This window comes from Chrysochloris asiatica, unplaced genomic scaffold, assembly GCF_000296735.1.
Source record: "Chrysochloris asiatica unplaced genomic scaffold, ChrAsi1.0 scaffold00303, whole genome shotgun sequence".
Classification (NCBI taxonomy): Eukaryota; Metazoa; Chordata; class Mammalia; order Afrosoricida; family Chrysochloridae; genus Chrysochloris; species Chrysochloris asiatica.
Genome location: NW_006408821.1, coordinates 1,420,673 through 1,426,540, shown reverse-complemented (window position 1 = coordinate 1,426,540; position 5,868 = coordinate 1,420,673).

Genomic DNA, 5,868 nt, shown 5'->3' with positions numbered 1-5,868 from the left:
TCATGACTGATCTGGATATGTTCTTTTCAACAATGAATGTAACGCCATTCCTCTTCAATTTGTCATTTCTGGCATAATAAACCACGTGTTTGTCAGATTCAAAATGGGATACCATCCATTTCAGCTCACTATTGCCTAGGATACTGATGTTGATGCATTCCATTTCATTTTTGACAACTTCCAATTTTCCCAGATTCATACTTCATACATTCCATGTTCCCATTTTCAATGGATGTTTACAGCTGTTTCTCTTCAATCTGAGTTGTGTTCCATATGCAAATGAAGGTTCTACTGGCTTTTCTCCCATGGGCTGTACTCCATTCGTGTTATCACAGTCAACTCTACTTTGAGGAGGCAGATCTTCCCCAGTCGCATTTTGTGTGCCTTTCAACCTGAAGGGGTCACTTTCTGGCACTATATCTGACAGTGTTTCTCTGCTATTCATAAGGTTTTCAGTGACAAAATATTAAGAAGTAGTTCGGCACTCCTTCTTCCTAGTCTGTCTTCATCTGGAAGCTCATCTGAAACCTGTTCACCATGGGTGACCCTGCTGATATTTAAAATACTGGCGGCATAGCTTTCAGATTCATAGTAACTCACAAGCCATCACAGTACAACAAACTGACAGATGGGGTGGGGGTGGGGGGTTCATATTAGAGTATCCTAAAAATACACTTGATTTATTATCTGGTATTGCCTAAATCCAGTCCAAATGGTACTCCCTCAGTTCTTGCTGGTTCATGCTGGATAATTTTGAAGACTCTTTGATAAAAAGCTCTTTTCTCTTTTATCAACCCCACCACATCCCAGTTTCATTACATTTCAAATTAACTTCAGCTACGGTCCAGAAAGGTAAAAGAAGAAATCAGAGCTAATTCTATGAAGGATCTCTTTTGTCTTCTAAGTGAGAGATCTTGGCCATGTCTTCCCACCTGAGCAAGTGTTAAGCAAAGATGTCAGCTTGAGGACTAAGGTCCACCTGACCCAAGCTATGGTATTTTCAATAACCTCATATGCATGAGTGAAATCTGGACATTGAATAAGGAAGACTGTAGAAGAATTGGTGCTTTTGAGTTATGGTGTTGGAGGAGAATATTGAAAGTGCCATGGGCTACCAAAAGAATCAATAGATCCATTTTGGAGGAGGTGCAGCCAGAGTGCTGCTTGGAGGCCAGGATGGCCAAACTTTGTCTCTTATTTCATAACTATTGTCAGGAGGGACCAGTCACTGGAGAAGGATATCATGTTTGGTAAGGTGGAAGGTCAGAGAACAAGAGGAATGACACCAACCTGATGGATTAGCCAAGTGGCAGCATCGATGGACTCAAGCATGGCAATAGTAGTGAGGTTGGTCTAGGATCAGGCAATGTTTCATTCTTCTGTGCATAAGGTAGCTTGGGTCTGTCTCAACTCAATGGTACCTAACAACAACAACAACAACAACAACAGGGAGATATGGGCTATGTCTGTGCATTCAAAGGGGCCAGAAGAATTTGTAACACCAAAGGTATCAGGTGTATATATCCAGAAGATACAGGCCATGTGAAAAGGGCCTGATTTTACAAGGAACTGCTGGTTGGTTTGACCCACCAACCTACAATTAGCAGTCCCATGCTTATCCTATAGTGTCAAGCCAGGATTTTTTAACTTTAGTGACTAATTATTAAATTGTGAACTTAGTCTCTAGCTTTTGTGTTTCATACTGTGTCTCATCAATTTTCCTGTTGGATAATTCTTCCAAGTCACCACCAATGAACGTTTTAGCAATTGAGCCACCATATTGTGCCAGGCTCTATCTATATGCATACAACGTCTGGGATATGGTTCTTATTGACAGTCAGTCAGTGATCCAGACAACAAATTCCATTCTCATTGTTGATAAGTGTAGTTGAGTTGGTTCTAACTCCTAATGACCCTGTATAAGGTTTCCAAGAAGTGACTGTTGGATTTGAACCACCGACCCTATGATTAGAAGTCCAGTGCTTATTCTATAGCTACTTACTAGTCCATCTTACTGATAGATTTATTGGATCACTTTCTGTATCATTGTGTCAATTGAATTCTTCAGGAAGCCAAAGACAAATGATTTATTGGCAGGTGACAATAATGAAATCAAAGAGGGAAAACCAAACTAGGCAAGAGGAACAGAGGTGACACAATTTCTGTAATCATGGAGCTCTGGTGCAAAAACTGCCTGTTATAGCAATCTCATATTGAGCAGAAATGCTCACTCCTTATACCACATTCTTGTTCAGTTATTGGTTGAAGCCACCCTGAGAAGAGTATTAACTCACAATCATTGATTCAATATTAACTCATAATAATTCTATAAGATAGAGTAGAATTGCCCCCATAAGGTTGAGAAGAATTCAACTTTGAAAAAAAGTTGAGGCTGAACTAAAACTCTTAAGAACTATGGGAGACCTACTCACTATAATTCCCTCAGGGGCATCTCTTAGTCTGTCACAGTTTAATTCCCAATACCTTGTATAAAAGCAATCAGAATTTTGAATTTTAGACCCTCTATGACATTGACTAGACATCTCAAAGTAATGACATTATTAAAATCACCTCTGGTGAAGGTCAAATTCTTAGCTATAATAAAATAAAATTATTGGAAACCTAGTTCTCTATAACAGATACACAGCTCCTAAGGGTGACAGATATTTTTCTTTACTAACATGTGCTGATTGTTCCTAAAAAACTTGCTTTCATGAAGGTGTTTGCAAATTGATTTTCTCATTGTTGGTCTTGATGCTTCTTTTGCAGCAAGTCTTATCTGAGTTAATCTATTACCTTATATATTGCTGCAACCGTAACTCAGACAAAACATAACACATTTTCATTTTGTTGCTCCATTATTTTTGCAGTAAATCAATATAATCTGAGGTGAAGCATGCCTTGCTCAGCATTTATTGATCTGCCAGTTTGCTCATTGTTTACATCAAAATACCACTTGTCAGTTCTGGCCCCATTACAATTATCTTCTCATATGGGAAATGACAGCTTCAATGTCCAAATATACATCAATTTCCAAGGTAAGTTACTCTCATGATGCTGGTATAAAAGTATACCTTACTTCCTCCCTGTAGGCATGGATGATGGATGACTTTCATTTTGTAGCTAAAAGAAGAAACTCATATATCAAGCATAACAAGATACCACTTTCTCCCTGATGACTAAAATATATTTTAATTTGTGTCATTGCTTGAGAGCACAGTAGATGCTCAATAAATGGTAATCTTTATTAATATTGGTTTTAAAAACTGTGAACAAGTTCTGGCAATTAACAGGAGTTGATTTTGGTGAGGCGGATGGGTAACATGAGGTAAGGCAGATTGGAGCAACTGTTCCAACTCCCACAGAAATTATAACTAATTTATCTTTTCAAAGCAACACTTAACAGCAATCCGTTTACTTAGTGCTAAAATTAACTTCCCCTGAGGTTAAATCTCTTTTTGTTAAATTTGAAATATTTTGCAACTATCTAAACTCTTTAAGCCAAGGAGATGGTAGTACTCTAATACTTATTCCAATTTCTAGAAAGCAATTAAATGTATAATTGTCAGTCACCCTATTAAATTAACTATGTTGTTAATTCCAGAGAACTTTACTACTGTCATCCCTTTTAGTAAAATTGTTACACTATTTTCCTCTTACATATGAAAGTCATATTAAAACTTTCTTGGATTCAGCTCAAAACTTAATTTCTTTCTGAATCCATTATCCCAGGAACATCTACATAACTCTCACTTATTTTCTAAAACCTTGATTAATTTAGTTGCATTTTTAGGCACTTAGTAGAGAAAAGTATACATGTTGCTGCCATTCATGAACCCTGTTAGTAATGTTACAATGAGTTGACACATTAGAACATATTAGGTGTACATGATTTGTGTACCTTGGAAAATCCTTGAGAATCTCTGAGCCTTGGTTTAGAACTTCTAACCAAACCAAACCAATTACCATTTAGTCCATTCAGACAAATGACCCTGTATCTGCAAAGTAGAATCTCCATAAGATTTTCAAGGCTGTGATCTCTTAGATGTAGATCACCAGGCCTTTTTTTTCTTGAGTTCAGATAGTCATTCTTTTGGTTAGTAGTATATTTAACAAATTGTGCCACCGTGGTACCAGAGACTTATTTGATATGGCTTTTCTATCCAAATTCTCATTGTTGTTGTTTGTCATTGAATCAGTTCTGACTCATAGCATTGCTGTATAGGGTTTCCTAAAGAGACTAGAGTGATCAACCTTACAGTTGCCAGCCCAGTGCTTATCATACAGCACCACATTCCAAAGGCATGGCAGGGCTGTTGTTACTTAAAGTGCCTTTGAGTCAGGTCCAATTCATAGCTCTCTTGTATAGAATTTCTGAAGAACAGCTGGTGGGTTTACACTGCCAAGTTTGTGGTTAGCATTTTAGAACTTATCGTATAGTGCTTATCTAATACTTAGTCATTGTTGTTATTGTTGCTAAGTGCCATAGAGTCATGTCTGACTCACTGAAACCCTGTACAGGGTTTCTGAGGCTCAACTGATGGATTTGAACTGTTGGCCTGGTGGTTTGCAGTCCAGTGTTGATCGTACAGCATGACATCAGGAGCGGAGCCATGGAAATAGTGTGTACAGGACTCTAATAATGGGACTGGTTAGTTTTACAATCCCACTAAGTTTAAAAGGAACCATCTCAGAGTAGGAACAGATGATATTAGCATTTGGCATTATTGTTAAAGTCAGTACTATCTATGTTCTACACAATCTATAATATTCTGTTAGCACCCAGCACAGCAGTGAGCTTAGTACATACACGTGCATAATAAATACATGCTGGAAATAGAATTGAATTGATTCATTACTTTAGCACTTTAATGGCTTAAAAATATACTTGAGGTTGAGATATTCAGTTATGAATTCCACTGATTATTTGTAGCATGGAAAGCACTATCAGGTATAAAAGTAATATTTACTAAATTAAAAATATATTATAAAAGATTTTGTAGAAAATAAATTCAGTATTAGTTACAGTGAATATTCACACTGCATATGATCCAGAACGATAGTTTTATTTTTGTTTATAATTTAAACAGTTTGGTAAGCAATGATTTTCTTAAAGAATCTAAAGATTTGCATTTTTTTTTTTTCTTTTTAGTTGTCTTTCCTGGTCAGTTCTACCACATGTCTGAATTTAGAGACCATTTCTAGAACAGATTTGATGCATTAGACACTAATGACCTAACAAATAATTGTGGGATGACATCAAGAATATCATACAATAAGAATGCGAAATGTCATTTAAAAAGACAGGAAAAGAGAAAAAAAAAAAAATGAATGTTACAAGAGACTTGAAAATGTTCTCTTCAGTGCAAATGATGGAAGAAATGAAAAAGTAAAAGAACCGAAGATAAAATTTCAAAAGAGAATGTAGAATCAAATCCATAATAAAATGTGCAAAGACCTGGAGTTAGGAAAACAAAACTGAAGAGCATTCTCAACATTTCTCAAGCTGAAAGAACTGAGCAACACATTCAAATCTTAACACATAATATTGAAGGCTTCTATGGGCAAAATATTGAATGATGCAGAAAGAAGCAAAAAAAGAAGGAAGAAATACAAAGTCACTATATCAAAACGAAATGGTTGGTGGCCAACCATTTCAGCAGGTAACATACGATCAAGAACTCATGTACTAAAGAAAGAACTCCAAACTGTGCTGAAATCCTTGGTTTGAAAAAAAAAGGCTCCAGGCAATGACAGAATGTAAACTGAAATATTTCAACAAACTGATGAAGCACTAGAGATCCATATATGTGCCCATTCCAAAGAGAGGTGACCCACCTGATGCAGAAATCATCAAACATTATCATT